The sequence below is a fragment of the Siniperca chuatsi genome, linkage group LG19 (genome assembly GCF_020085105.1).
Source record: "Siniperca chuatsi isolate FFG_IHB_CAS linkage group LG19, ASM2008510v1, whole genome shotgun sequence".
NCBI classification, from domain to species: Eukaryota; Metazoa; Chordata; class Actinopteri; order Centrarchiformes; family Sinipercidae; genus Siniperca; species Siniperca chuatsi.
In genome coordinates this window covers 21566711-21583035 of record NC_058060.1, presented here as the reverse complement: position 1 = coordinate 21583035, position 16325 = coordinate 21566711, and the positions used below count along the sequence as shown (strand labels likewise).

At 39.2% G+C, this 16325-nt stretch overlaps 1 protein-coding gene and 1 long non-coding RNA gene across 3 annotated transcripts in view; one reads left to right on the top strand and one right to left on the bottom strand.

The window, feature by feature from the left end:
- Positions 1-2975: 2975 nt before the first annotated feature.
- On the bottom strand, positions 2976-8049 carry LOC122866870. 2 transcript variants are annotated; one of them, XR_006375822.1, is made up of 8 exons: positions 7956-8049; positions 7632-7717; positions 7089-7333; positions 6825-6908; positions 6370-6421; positions 5457-5608; positions 3324-3451; positions 2976-3076 (listed from the first exon to the last, which is right to left on the bottom strand). It is a non-coding gene; the product is annotated as an uncharacterized LOC122866870 (long non-coding RNA). The 2 variants fall into 2 exon arrangements; XR_006375821.1 differs by lacking the exons at positions 2976-3076; positions 3324-3451 and having other exon boundaries at positions 4840-5608.
- An 805-nt stretch (positions 8050-8854) lies between these two features.
- The window catches only part of LOC122866868 (collagen alpha-1(XVIII) chain-like), an 82052-nt gene continuing 74581 nt past the window's right edge, over positions 8855-16325 (top strand). Inside the window, exon 1 of the mRNA XM_044177061.1 lies at positions 8855-9129. The gene's annotated coding sequence lies outside the window, so the exon portion shown is untranslated. The remainder of the gene's footprint in view (positions 9130-16325) is intronic.

Sequence of the window (16325 nt, the reverse complement as noted above, 5' to 3'; positions counted from 1 at the left end):
GAAAATGTGATGTTCTACTTATTTGTAAACCTTTTGAAAAGTCAAGAACAAGTTTACAAATGCAAAATATACAACAGTTATAGAATTTTCCTTTGAGCATCTTGCTGAAAAAAAAATACTTTGTAATAACTATATTGTTTGTTTTCTTTTTACTATCACATGGTTATTTGCACTAACACTTAACCACTAAATTAACCTTAAAACTCACTTATGTCGGTAAAGGAAGTGGCCACTGAATGGACAGAAGGTGGAAAATACAAGTTGCAGAAATTCCTGCATTTTCCTGTCATTGTGGCTTTGACATCCTGTGTTGCCTTTGGGGGATTTCTTGTTGTTTAAATAATGTTTAAAACTTTCCCGAGATCCTTTGTGGTCTTCTTAGAAAAATGACCTTTATCTCCTGTACTGTCACGGATACGCCAGGCACCTGCTCCCCATCAGCACCTAATCACAGCCAGCATGAAAGCCCAACACTCACCTCAGCCAATTGTCTGACCTTGTTGATCTAAGGACTCCACATGCGATTCTGCATAACCCCTATGGTCCACTCCAGCGGGTTCCCCACTCCAACGGGCTTCCCCTTCTCCATACCTGCTTACCTGGCTGTAATCAAAAAGCATCTGTCTCCCTATCGGTGTCTCCTGCCTCTCTGTCCGTAACATGTACATGATGTTTCTGTTTTATGAAAGTTTCTGCCTGTACGTAAAACTTCAAAATGTTCAAGTTTTGCTTGAGCAAATCTTTCATCTTTAATTGACCTAAAACAGGATCTTAGCTCAGATTAGTTCTGATCTCAGAACAGGAACAAACTATTTCAATGGTGTGCTGGTTGGTCATCCTGAAAACTCATTAACTTTTTCTCTCTGGAGCAGGATTGGGGAAAAAAAAGTCATTTTCACATGGGCAGACCCCCAAACTGTTGCTTAACTTCACACCCGGTCAGGGGATAAACACTGATTCAGCTGGGTGGGGAGGACAAAGCTACACATGCAAGCCAGCGACAAAGACAGTCAAGCATGTATATTCTGTAAGTGCACACAAACACACACAGAAATGTACAAGTGCATACACAAACAATAGAGGCTGTGGCCAAAAAAATTCTTTAGCCAGTCAGCACTTTGGACACCAGTCATGTTTAATGTGTAATTTCCTCCATCACACATACACACAAACACATCCTTACTTCTCAGGGGTCAAAATATATTTGTGGTCATTAGTATCATGGCAACACTGGAAAGCCCCTGTACCAAAGGTTGTGGATTTCCTGTGAGTGGCTCTACTTCGCTCTCCTCTGAAAAACTGTAGGAGAAAGATTTAAAGATATTGTGCTTTTTTTTTCCCACTTACATCTTCCACTGACCTTATCTGACACATAATTAGCCATTAGAGAGGCCTTTTCTTCATGCTCAGTGAATATAAGTTGCTTTGATGCTCCACCCTAGAAAGAAACTGACTGTGTTTCGCTAAAAACATTAGTCTGATATAGATGTTTAAAAGTGCCAAAAGTTATTTTATGTAAAATATAAGAGATTTTGAGAAATGTTGATATTTTGTTGTGTTTTACATGGTGTTTGAGTTCAGTAAGAGAAAAATGTTGACAATGTAAAACAAAATGTCGAAAATACAAACTCACTGGAGGGACGACACACTTCTATCAGGAGAAAAAAGTCCATCCTTTCCAGCAAAATTACCCGTGGAAAATCTATGATGGTGCATAATCAGTGCTGCCACCGGTGGCCAGAAGCAACAGTATATTTCAACAGTCTCTGCTCCTCCATCAGTATTGTTGCAATACAGTTCATGTCGAGCAACCAAGCATAAATTAAGCTTAATTTCCATTTTCAGCTTATAATCAAACAAATGAACTTGCCATTTCACTGCTGCCCAATTATCTTTTTTCACCATTCAAATTAAAACTTTTACCCACAGCTAAAGCTTTCTGTGATTATCTTCGATCTTATTTTCTGTCAGTCACAACCATTTCCAGCTAGCAGACGAACCGCAGCAAGCAACCTCTGCTGGTTGTTGCCCATAAAATGAACAAAATTACAGTTACATTTTTAATGACAACATTTTTCATAACTACAAGTACCACAAAATATTTTTAAAAGATTTGAAAAGAAGCAGTTCATAACATTAACAAATTGCTAGTAAACAAAAAGTGTTACAAAGCAGCTCCCCCATTTCCTGTATTTTCTTGAGTTTGTTTTTGACTAATAAGACATTTACAACCCTCTGTATCGTGCATTTGGCTGCCAACCTACTGTATATTAGTGGGCCATTCAATGACTAATTCAAGAAGTGCTTGGGTTCATTTCAAGTTTACTGTGTGCCTCTTGCTCACTGCCGTTACAGCAACGGAATAAAACATCACACTTTGATAAGGCTGGCCCTCCTGCCAGCAATTAGCTATTTCTGGAAAACAGAATTTGTCATGCACATATATATTCCCATTTTACCATTTAGTGCATAGAAAAATTCTTCTACATGGTCAAATGAAACTGTGCTCGAGACCTTTTTGAATGGTTTTATGCACCCCAAACTGGAAAAAGGGGAAAATAGTCATTTGTTTTTCTAAATTACAAGTGGAGTTTTTAAAATCACAACATCTGAATGAGCATCACTGCACCCTGCTGTATCCTCATGTAATTTTAACTTGTTGCCTTATAGGTGAACCAGGTAATATGTCTTAATGCGGTACAACAATTCTAAGGGGTATGACCTTAATTCATTGCTATTAAGCATCCTTCTCATTGTACAGTCCATGGGAGGATTGTGTCACTTAATCTAAATTCCGTTGTTCTTACACTTGCTCCCTCCTGCTGCACAGCCATGATTCCTTCAGGGTATCAAGGAGGAAATGTTTATGAGGGGTGAATCATATGTGAAAAACTGTGACCAGATGCCTCTTTCAGGGGCTGAAATTACCATTTTTGGTCAAAAAGGTGTTGTGTTTATTTTCGCCATGACAGCCACATGATATCACATCATAAGCAAACTCAAATAAATGCTGGAGCATGTGGAGAAATATAATGAAAAACTTCACATCAGAGTTGGCTTGGTGAGGTTGTTTCCCCTGAGAGATGATGCAGAGAGGAGGGGGAAAGGAGAAAGACATGGGGAGAAAGTGAAAGAGGAAGGATGAAGCACAGAACAGTTACTTTTACAAGATACTGACAAAATATACTTTCTACTTAACATACACTTTTCCTGAAATTAGAATAAAGACTTACATCATTACATCATGTACACCACATCTGGTGGGACACTGAAACACTTGCTGTTAATTACTTAAAAACTGGTTATCTCACTTTGAAACTCACCATCAAGTCAGTGTTTCTCAGCTACTTCTGTCTGGGCTTGTCAATAGGTTAATTCACAATTAATAAAAAACAATTCACTCAGACGAGGATGCGTGGATCTACCGATGCCCATTCAACCACTGATGGACCTGTTCAAATGAGACAGCTGTCACTGTTTGCTGTTAGGCTATTATCATATATACAAGTTTCTTTAATTGCAAATAAAGACATGGATTTATTTAAGATATTTAAAGTTTAATTGGTATTAGTATTAAAAAGTTTTGTTTTTAGTACTTTTAAAAAAAAACAACTCTACTGTATGTATATAATCATAGAAAAGGTTTCAGTCGTAGTCATCTGGACACTGTTTTCAGAATCAAGACGTTTCGAAGCCGAAATGAGGGACTACACCGTCTTATTCTATGTATATAAGGAAACTAGATGTCTGTCTTGACGCGAAGAGGATGGAAAGAACGCTGAGTCTATTACAAGCAGAAATAACCAGGACTGATGTTTGGTGGTCAGTATTACACAATATGGCTCCTGTGGAATGCAAAAGATTCAAGGGTGCTATGTGTATGTGACCTTGAAACTGCTGAGCTCAGGCTGACAGGTCACTGTACTGTGGGGTGAATGTAGGAGACAGAGGACGACCCTGTGAAAAACTCCCTTCCCCCCCAATCAACCAGTGTTTAAACATGAATATTCTGTAATACACACAGAATTCTAACCTCTCTCATACTATATTTAAGGTTTTAAGCTTTTCTGAGGTTGTAGTTTGTGTTGTTGTTGTTGAATTGTATTGCGTTATACTGAGAGGTGTTTCTATCTATTTTGTGCACCCTATTTACAGTATATCAGTGTGGATATACTGTATATGTTATGTTTAATGATTGTCTGAGTGAGATAATATGAAGCAAAATAGTGCCCTTCACAGTGACTGATTCATCTTTGTGGGCCTTCGATGCTCTCACATTGCACAGATTAGCTGCTGAGCCACCTTGCATAAAGATATCCCATAAATAGCATAATCTATGTTTTATTTGGTTTTTAGTGGAGGGTTTCATTGTCATAGGGCTCCAAATGCTATTTCAGAGGCCTCCTCAGCTCCCAATGAGCAACCTTTAGAGGAAATATTAGTATATTAGGATGGAGGGCTGGAGGGCTGGAGGGCAGGGAGGATGTTCCTCAGCCTGGCCTCTCTCTGTGGATCTTGGCATTTTAAATGGGAGGTTTGTCTTCTCCAGCGTTTCTGCAGAGCAGGCCTCTGGAAGGAAGCAGCTGTCAGGGTCCAGCTACCACACATCCACAGTGTTAGGTTGCTGCAATACCTCAAATATCAGCTCTGTCAGTGGTTCATGATCTTCAGTGGAGATTAGAAGCTTTGGAGGAGTTCATAGTTCAGTGTAAATTATGCGTCATCTCAAAATTCTTATAAATACCCTGTTTGTTTAGTAATCTGTAACTAAAAATATCAAATGAAATCAAATGCAAAACTGTTTTACACCAACTTTAATAAATACAGGACTTATTTGATTGTATATTTGTTCCGTTTAAATCATCTCCATATATTCTCACTCACTCACAGACCAAATATTATTTGACCTAGTATTACACACATCACATCTGGTTGTAATAACAGGAAAAATCCTTAAAACAATCTGCCAATGTACTTTAAAGAAAAGTATTGCATCTGTTATTTTGCTTCACATAACCATTCCCATGAAGTGTAATTTGCATGTGAGAGGCTCAAAGGCTTTGCAATGCAGACCAGAGAAAACTGAAATGCTAACAGAGAAGAGCTAACACAGCATGTTAAACAACATTCAAACCACTGACACTATAAATTGCTGAAACTTCAAGGTTTGAGGATGTCCCTCAAAATGTCATATTTCAAAATATGAATGAACCCTCAGGGTGAGAATGTGAACAATTTGCAGGAAAGGTTTGTTTTTGTTTAGATTTCTTGCAGGAGTGATGTGCATATTGTTGGATGTGTAAACAGTCAAGTTACGGTAAAATTACTCTTAGGCTTTGACAAATGATTCAGACCAACCATACCATCCATATCAAGAAACAGAATTAGGCTGTGAGGTTGTTGTTCATGGTCTTGAAATCACAGATTTTGTCTGTAGATTTTGGGTTTTAATTCACCTCATCAATGGGACGTTTTGTCAATCAAACACTGAAATCCAGGTGAAAGAACATGAGTAGAGGAACGCCAGTGGGCGACACTCTGCCGATGTCATCAGGCGCTGGAGAGGACGTCTGTTTACGTCTGATGGAGTGAGAGCGCCCACGCCTCCCTGTAACCAGAGAACATCCGAACTGGGAGTGAGCCCCCGCAGGCCTCTTGACACAGTTGATTTGAATTTAAAATGTGAATAGTGTGTTTCACTTTCTTTGGATCACAGTTAGCAGAGGTGACAGTTGTGCTCTCTTAGTGTGGGTGCTTAAGCGTTGATCTCATTCACAGAGTGTGTGTATATTAACTTGCCAAGGTTTATCCAACTAAGAAAACATATGTGAAAGAAGAGACAAAGAGACACGGTGGCTGCTCACCTCCACAATATAGAGGTTTTGTAGCTGCATCTCAATTCACAGAGCAACCACAATTTCATCACCAACATTGTGGAAATAATGGCCAAATACATCGACAGCCACAAGAGAAAAGGAGGGGAATTTAAAAAAAATAGCACTCTTATGACTGTACACTAAATATGAAGCTACAACCTGCAGCTAGTTAGCTTAGCTTAGCATAAAGACTGAAAACAGGGTGAAACAGCTAGCCTGGCTCTGTCCAAAGGCAACAAAACCCGTCTACCAGCACCTCTAAAGCTCACTAATTAACACCTTATATCTTGTTTGTTTAATCCGTACAAAAACTGAACTGTAAAATGATTTTTTTTTTTATTAGCAAAGACCAATATACAAAAGTCAGTTAATGTTAGCAGGCGCATTTTAGCTGGTGCTGACTGTCGCTTTCAACGTTTAAAATGACATCACTGACAGAGGATTATTTCAGCTGTAGTTAATTAGCATTTGTGTCGTAACGGCTAAAACAAACCTTGGCTGTTGTCTGGACTCGCTGGAGCCAGTGTCTGTAGTGAGCCAAAGATCTGCTGAGAGGGAAAAGGGAGTTACCTCCGATAAGCAATTTTCTAGGGGAAACCATGTTATATAACACAACACAAAATAAAGTAGAAGCACTGGTGATACAGTACATTTTCATTTAAAATCTTCCACATCTCACAGTGTTGTTAATGTTGCAGTGATTAACTCTCTTTTTATTCTACAGAAAGACGAATGTGAAGGAACGCTGCATCTGTCAGCTGCCTCACATCATTCACCTTGGAGATAACTCCATGCTGTTAGCCATATATAGCCAACAGATCGACTCATACCCCCGCGTACACACAGGCAAAAACACACACGACCATGTACACACACAGACATAGTAATCCCTGTGGGAAAGGCGGTAGGAGTTAGTGTGGAGGTTTTGGCAAAAAGGGCATTCATTACCTGTAAGCGATATTCTCAGAACCTGAGCAGAGCAGCCACACAGGTCAAAGTACTTCGTAAAGTCTGCTGGTAAACCTACATTGTCTTAGAATGAGGAATGAGATTATCATAAAGATACAAGAAGCCAGGAATGATTTTTCTTTAGTACTAAAATATGTTAAAAAAGTGCACAATCTGTTCATAAGAGGAATAATGCTGTTCTTAAACACCAAATGCAGTAACAATCAAGATAAGATAAGAGCAAGGATAAGAAGTCAACATTACCTCCTCCTTCCTAAAGTTTTAGAAACTGTCTGGATCACAGCCAGTTGCTTCATTAGACTCTCTGAAAAACCTGTCAGCTCTGGAAACTCTTTCTCTTGAAGGATTCCTTCCTGTAAAGGCTTGTGCTCCTCGTACGCTTTCAACTTGATTCATTTGAAGTGGGGGCTTATGTAAGTGCGCCCCGAGCTTGGCAAGCGTTTCAGTGAGGTAAACGGGGCAACCTGATGACTCACTGACAACACGACCTGATGATGTCAGTGAAGAAGAAGAAAGAGAGATGGTAAGAAAGAAAAAGTGACAAAGTCATCACTTTCTCTTTCCTTTGCAAAAGGCACTTTAATGACCCCTGTATAGAAATTGAGTTAGACAATATCCTTTTGAAAGAGGATATTAAGAGAGGATGGATAAATCTTGTGGATAACCACTTCAAACTGTCTCAGGCCGGTGCTGCTTCATAATGCTGCTGCTGCTTCCTTAAAAGGTATCAGAGCACTGCGATTGCATTTGGGAAACCAGACTTTTCTTAATAGGAAAACTGCTTACTGATTTGGGGAAGGAAGATGTTGTTATCTGTTTTCCTGAGTTTTGTAACGGTGTTTGCAACGGTCCGCACTTTGGAGCTGCTCAGACTGTAAACAGGAACAAACAAACAGAATGAATGAAAGAAAGGCAGAGGCTGAGCCACACTAACAGCTACACACACACACACACACACACACACACACACACACAAATTGCCTCTTGCACGTTTTCATGCATGCACAGACACACATACAGATACGTTTGTAGAGAAAATGTGTGAAATGTAAGGGCCCTGACACACCCCTGTAGCACTGTTAACGGCTATGGTCAAACACTTTGAGTCACCTCTTCTCTTGGACTTGAACACAACTCAAAGCTGACCACCAATGTACATACGTTCTGTGGCTGCAAGAGAAGAAAAAACTAGTCAGTAGAGTTCTCCTACTCAAACCCAGCTCAAGCTTAAAGCTTTACACAACAAAACAGCATGTACCTGACCCAAAACAAAATACTTTGTTGAAACCTGTTGGGTTGTTATGTTATACCTCTGACTCTGCCAATTGTCTATGAGTGCAATATGTTGCACGTTGATACACAGTGCCCAGTGGAAAGAGGGAAGGAAACAGAGTGTAAATGAATTAAAAAAAAATAAATAAACCAGACAGCAATTCATACCACTGTGAATCTGTGATATGATATGGATACCCAGTGAAAATAAGTCATTAAAAAGTTGCTACTGGCACTGTAAAGTTTTGCTGCCACTAATTAAAAATGCTCAGTGTTCAAAATGGCCACACAAATTACAGGTGACACACACTCAATGGCAGCCCAACCCTTCTGGGGTGGGCCTTTGTTGCCCCCTTAAATCCACTTTTTTTCTTGGTACAAAGTCCAAGATATTTTCTTGGAACTTGTATTTATTTTATATCACTATTTTATTATTTCATATATTACATTTTTTCTGTATTATACTATTATATATGTTATTACTTTTTATAAGGAGTTCCCTCTAATATTAAAACAAACATTTCCATTTTAATAAAAAGATTTGTTACAGTCACATACAGTAACAGCGTTATTAATATTGCGTTTCTGCCATGTCTCGAGTGAAACAGCGCCCCTCTCGTTTGCAGCGTGCAGTACATTTCTGTCAGAAAAGGTTTTTCACGTCTTTCAGTCTACTGAGAAGAAGCCAGGTGACGTTGATATCCTTTGATTAAGAATATGAAGTATCAACCAATCACATGTTGACACTGTGAGATGCTGGAGTTAAGCCAGTCGCCTCACGCCAAACTAATTAATGGAAGTTATCTAAGTCATTTAAATGAAATAACCTGGTAGAGTTAGCTAGTTTAAAAGTGCCAATGATTTCAGCGCCTGTGTACAAATAATAAGCTAGCAGCAATGACGCGTGGAGACGGAGTCCTGGTGAAAAACTTTACAAAGAACAAGTGTAAAAAGATTATATGACATGATGGATATTAGCCACTTTGGAGAATTGCCTTCGTCTTCAAATAACGTGAGTCAATAAAGTTACACCCTTTGCTTTCTGTCTGTCCCTGTGTCTGGTCAGTCTCTTGGTTCTTCTGATTGCTAAATGGCCCGTAGCGGCTGTGTTTTTCTTGCTGCGCAGTTGTTGATTTTATGGAGGTTGTATTGCTGTTGTGTTTGGTTTACCTGTGCGTTGTTTACCTGGATGCTGCTGTGAAAATGCTTGCTGTCTAAACAAACACAATCAATTCGGAATTTCCCCCTTTTATTATTATTATTATTATTTTTTTCCTTTTGTTAGTAGCCACATTTCCTGTATGGGATTTGTAATAATGTTAGCTTGTAGCCTGTGCAGATGGTCTGATAGGAGCTCTTAAATACACAAAGCATGTAGATGGAAAGAGTGTCTAAGTCATGTGTTGATACATGCGCTGATCCTTTTTTGGTGTAAAGGAATATTTCATGTGCATTGTTATTCCACTACTGAGTATAGCCTAAGCTTTGCAATACTGTATACAATATTTTGTGTGTTAAGAAGATAAGGGATGTGTGTTAAGTCGTATTTGCAGTGTGTCTTAGTGCTGCAACGATTTTTGAATAGTAAATAGTTTATTTAAGCAAAAATACATGGTAATGTATAACATTCACTGATTCAGACCCCTCAGATGGGATGGTTTTCTTGCTTTTTCTGTTTTTGTTTTTTAAATCACTGTAGTCTTTGGGTTTTGGACCGTCAGACAAAAGGAAGTGGAAGACTGACATGTTTATTGGCTTTCTTTTTAAAATCTGAATATGTTAACTTTTGTAAAATAACACCAGCAGTCTCACTTTGATTTTTTTTTTTGTTTTTGGAGGACCTGTCTGACTTGAGTCAGAGTTAATTTAAATGGTCCCTCTGAAAGAACTGCTGGCCCCTGTGGTTTAAATAGGCCAGGCCAGAACAGCCACTGCTATCCTCTAGTTTACATTACAGTATAGGCTGTAATAATGCAACTGTGACCATGTGTTTGTATGGCATGTGTGCAGTTGGACTAAAATTCTCACTTCCCTCACGAACAGTATGAGGGTTAAGGGTTTGTTGTGAGTTTACAATTAAGATTAGGTTAAGGCTAGGTCAAAGGTTAGGGAATGAATTTAGTCATAAGCATGCACTCTACAGTATGTTGCGTTTTCACCCCCAGTCAAATGGAAGGTCCACTTGTCGTCCCACTCTGTCCCTGCCAGCTGCAGCGCCTGCTTTTCCTGCTGCTGTTTCCTCTCAGGAGTGGACTGGAAAAATCCAGCTGAAAAACAGGGAGTCAGATAAAGAGGCGGTCATCAGAGTACAGCTTCCTATCAGAGCAGATTACTCTCATTTTAAATAGTGAAACCAGCTGCAGTCCTTTCTATTTTATGTTCACGTCTGAGGTGATATTTTTAATACTAAAACTATATGAAGGACATGATTGGAAACTTGTGTGAGTAAACATCAGTCAGGGGTCCTTTTTGGATAATTTATCTAGGGATTCAACTATAACATTTTTATTGGGACATAAGCTTCTAAGTGCATTAGTGTCCACAATGTATGCATTGCAAACCAAGCTAAACTCTCTTCAGTAGAGTATCCCTTCATTCTTAGTGTTCTAAATTACTTAAGTTTGCAGTCCTATTTTAAAAAATAGGACCACAAAAAGTTGTTTTCTGAAGTCAAAGTTCTCACAATCACATTTCCAACTACATGGGTCGTGAGTCACTAGAGACTGTCTGTCTTAAGGCCCGTTTGTGGCTTTGTATCGCTGTTTGATACACACTGATCTGCAGAGAAGATGACATTTGTTTTACACTGAGCCACAGGGAAGTGAGTATTTTGAGACTTGCAAGTCTTGTTGTTATTATTACTACTGCCAATCAATTACCAATGTCTGTGAATTTCCATTAATATCGGATTAATGGTGGCTCATTAAAGTGTCAGGACTTCCATCCTCTGCACGTGAAACAAAAGCCCCTTTTTTTTTTTATATATTTTGCAAAGGCAATTTATGAACTATGAAGTTCTTCTGACACGTAATTATTGCTATAGGCAGCTGTGGCTTAGAGGTAGAGCGGGTCGTCCACTAATCAGAAGATCTGCGGTTTGATCCTGGCTTCCCTCAGCCATGTCGAAGTGTCCTTGGGCAAAATACTGAACCCCAAATTGTTCTGTGTGTGTGTGTGACTGATTCGTTTCTTGGTTCTAATGAGCAGTTGGCACCTGCCATCAGTGTGTGAAAGGGGTGAATGACTTGTAGTTTGAGCAGTCGCAAGACTAGAAAAATGCTATACAAGTGCAGTCCATTTACCATACAGCCCGTTCAAGGCGGGAGTGCTGCGCTGTTATTGTGCCTCGATGTTCTGTATAAAACCTACGAACACGAAAAGGCGGTGGAGGTAGTAATAGAGCTGAATCGACTTCTTTGTAAAATGGGGTAGCCGGCAGGACGGGACAGGGGTGTAACCTTTTTGATGACTTGTTATGTGAGTGAGCCACCCCTGGTGGATTTAAAAAAACAGCTGGCATCAAATCAATCGCACAAACAAGTTGCTCACATGAATCCGCCATTGTTGTATACAATGCACAGCAACTTTGCTGAGTGTGTCTTAAACGTGCACGGGTAGCAAAAGCACCTCAACACTGAGTTCACCCGCCAATATCACTGTTTCCGGCGTAATGACGGGTCTTCTTTACGGCAGTATTGCAGGATCTCGGTTTTTAAAAAGGGCTATAGTAACTTATCCCCGACCTCAAGATTCCTTCTTCATTTTTTTTTTTTTTAAACAATATCCCTCTTTTAAATCATTTGTCTTCAGCTGGCACACATTATTTCCACTGATTTTAGTGTTAATGGATTTTTTTTTTCTTAATTCTTGGATGTGACAGCACTGTCTAGACATCATGATTCTGTTTCAGTGTCATTCTTCTGGGACAGAAAAAGACTGCTCTGCTCTGGTACCAATTATATTCCCCTTTTTTATCCATTTAAAAACCACAGAACTGAAGTGGGACTGGGCACAAAAATGGTGGTTAAATGTACTTTAGAACTTTAATTTTTCTTAGATTTTTAGAATGGACAATAATTGGTGTGGGTAGTTTTCATGAATAGATTATTAAAATAAATGCCGATCAGCTTATCAAAGCTTTTTGGGTCTCACCTGTCTAGGTGGCAGTGCAGATAAAGTCAATGGCTGATTTAAGCTCCTACATAATTAATATCAAATATAGTATAACACTTTTCCAGGATGAGGAACATTTTTGTCCAGCATATTCCCCCTATGTGTAAGCAACTATGCACAACCTGGTGTCATGATATATGAAAAAAACGGACACGGTGGAAGTGAACAGTGGTATGCTTCAAATGGAATGGCATTTACTCCACCAAGTCTTAAAGTGTGTGTGTGTGAATTTTTAAATTTATTCTTGCTAAATCATTTTCACTAGCAGGAGTTAACTGCTTATGTAGCACAAAGCAGAAGTATTGTTAGTGGTGTTTTTAATATACCTCCATACACTGATTTACAGCGGTGGTCCAAACTGTCGTCCAGAAAATGTTTGTCTCTGATACAAATTTAATGGCCCCCTGCCAGCCAATAAGAAATTACTATTTATGCTATTGGTCAATTAATCGATTAGTCAATTAACATGTTTTTGGGTTTTGAACTGTTGGTTGGACAAACTAGCAAATTGAATATGGCAGCTTGGGAAATGGTGATGGCCATTTTTCACTATTATCTGACATTTTATTGACCAAACAATGAATTCATTCAGCAGATTAACCAGTACTCCAGCACTTTTAATTAATGTATGTTCATAAATTTGGGAGACTCATAAGGGACAGACTAAAATAATCAAAATTGATTTCCCTAGTGTGTCAAGCTCAAGCGTCAGCTAATACAACTCAGTATTGACTTTTGTTAACCCCTCCCTGCTGGTAAATGCCACGCCTCTCAAACTCCATGCCCCCAGTTTGTAATGCAGGCCTTCCTGATAAAAAGATAACGGATAACCCCCCGATGATATCATCTGTCTGACTTGACAAAGTTAGTGAGCCATAGAAGACATTAGACAACTTTTTACACACTGAGTCGAACTTACTATGACAAGTAAACTGATTTTGAGGGGTGAAATTGAGTGTCTATTCCGAGAACTTGCATGACATGATAAACAAAAAGAGTGTAATGTGAAAAAGAAGGGAAAGAGAATCAGCTGAACTTAGCCGTCTCTATGTGGTGAATCCTCTTCTTCAACTTTCTTAATCGCCAGCCTAATTCCCTCTTTTCTTCATCATTCAGCATCAAAGCAGAGTCAAACACACACACACATTAAACTCAAGTTTTCGGCTGCCGGAAGAGCATCCCTCCCCCTGCCACCCAGCTGAGGTCTGGTTTACATCTGTGTGCCACTACCATTGCAGGCCTTACACAAAGGGGTGTGTGTATATGTGTGCAGATTCCCTGGTGTTCTCTACAGTGGGGAGTGTGTTTGTTCATGGTAGAAGCTTCCTAAAATCCTTAACACCCCCACGAGGAGACCCTGGCCACTTAGATCTGGAGTATGCTCACACACCAACACACACAGCTTTATCAGCATCCATCCACCCACAGTAGGAGTATTTTAACCTAAAGATCTACAGTATTAAACACAATGATGCTTTTCATTGCAGCAGTATCAAATGCAGTGATATTTATACCATTTAAGATAGCAAAGAGGGGAGGCTTTAACCGTCTTTATTCCAAAGGAATGCTTTCAATCTGGAAAAGCTCAAGGTTTTCAGATGACAGTTGGCACTGTCGGCGTCCTACATATGACAGCATGAGCAGGAATTTATTATGCCTGTAAAGCTTGCATTCCTGTGTGACTGGGAGTGTGTGTTTGCCAACATTTGTGCAAGAGAGAGACAGAAGAAAGTGGTTAATCATAATGTTAGGGGTGATTGACAGTGAGTGAATTCATTCATTCATTCATTCATTCATTCACTCACAATATTCCTGACAATATTCATTTGACCTGTGAGGATTGACCATGTGAGACAGAAGTGCAGGGAAATAAATAGAGGGGGGAAAAGGGATTATTTTGTATTTGAAGTTGAGGAGAGAGTGTCTCAGAACAAATGAGGGAGAAAAAGAAGATTCATAGGGGAAAGAAGAACTGCAGATGCCTCCCTTTGAAGTGGTGTCATCTACAGATATACAGAGAGAGTGTCCATGATGCACGTCAAATAATAATTTTTAATTCTCCTCCCAAGTCTTAACACACCAGACTGAACTGTTGAGCTGACTGTAGTCTTAGTTGTGTAGTTTTATCTATCTGTAGTCTTTTTTTTTTTTCTCTCGTCCTTTTTTTTGCTCCACTGCGTGATAACCCCATTGAAGTTTTCTAAAATGCTTCATCTTGACAATGGAGTTAATGAAGTTTTCAGTTTGTCTGTTACTCACATTGACATTGTCGTTGACATCTTTGGCACTCAACTTTAATAAACCCAGAGGGATTTGAAAAGTACTTGAGTGAAATCCAAAGCTCCTTGTGAATCTTGCGTATGTAGAAAACGAGGCAAAGGAATCTTTAGACTGCACAGAGTGGGTAAAAGTCTCCAAGGAGTGGATTTGGTGTTTTATTCTTTAAACATTAAACAACAAACAGTAAACAGTTGCCTGGAGGAATGGATCATACACTGGGGAGGTAAAGCATTATGGGTAATCCTGCCACTAAAGGAGCAAATGTAGCCCTTGGTGTGGGATGAACTGTAAATGACTGAAATAGGAAAAATCATGTTTCAAATAGACACACATGATCTATCGTTTTTGATATGCTCATTTTCTCATCTACTACTTATGACTCTTCTTTTCCCTTGTTAGTCACTTATGTTCTCATTGCTCTTATTTTCTGTACATTTTGTATATACATGCATTGATTGGCACTTCAGATGAACAGTTTGAGCTAGGAACTCAGATGTACACAAACTTCAGGGGAATACTGCTGTTACACTTAATTCCTGTGTCTTTTGGAAATATGGTTTGTTTGGGGGCGATTGCAATGGCAGGCAATATGGATTTACATAAATGCATAAAAAAAACTAACAGGATGTCAATGATTTAAGTGCCACAGGAAACCTCCTGAGGCAAATTTGGTTTTTCACTTCTGGTCCAATCCTAAATGTGGTGCATAGGATATCTGGCTCACCCTAAAATAATCAATTTGCTCTGTGATATTCCAAAAATCTTTGCCCTCACTGGCTGCTAATGTCTTAGAGGCAGGCCAGTTTAACTCACACTTACATAACTTTTAATCGCATTGATGCAATTGCAACTGAATTCGGTGGTCTGCAGGTACAAACTCAAAGCCTTCCTGCCAAATTTGGTGCCATTATATTTATAGGTGGCACAATAGCAGCATTATAGCTTCAAATGGCCCTAACTCTGAGAGTTTGATGCATTTGAAATGTTTCACACAGCCCTAGCAGCTCCTGGCAGGTATTAATTGTACTCCAAAAATCATGCCAACTGTCAGCCAATTAAATTTCAGCATGGTTTTGACAAGATTAGTGATGGTCTATCCGGACCCAATTTTTGTGAGAATGTGGATCTTGAAATACTGTGTAATATTCAGTAGGTATCAGCCATCACACTGGGATGTCTTGTTAAAATTTACTGTACCTATGGTTAGATAATAGATTTAAATCATCAGTGTGCAAAACAAATGCACATCTTTCTTGTCCAGGTGCGGAGTCCAGAAACACTATTGAATGCTCCCTTTGAAATTTTTTTATTACATTAGAAAAAGTACTATTTCAAGCCCAAATTGTCGATCATTCTGATGTAATAAAATACATTTTAAAGGGAGAGTTCAACAGTTTTACAAGTCCTTCAGAGGAAGAGAACAGATTTTAAAAAGATGTAAGGTCAACAGCCATGCTGTGAGCAGCAGCAGTGGCTGCCAGCCACCACACTGCATTTCATTCAGGAAATACACTTTTAGTTTTCCCTCTTGCTTTTTTGTCTTGATCTTTTTTTACACATCTGTGGAGCACAATAATCAGTGTTAGAAGTTTATGGCCTAATACACACAGAAGGTTATGTGGACAGGGCATGTTAAACATCTGTCACAATATGAAGATAAAACTGGCCGATGATATAATTCCTGGCTAATGTAGATAAATAGCTTGCAGTTACAACAGCAGACACCCCCCTCTACCCCCTTTTTCCCTTCACACA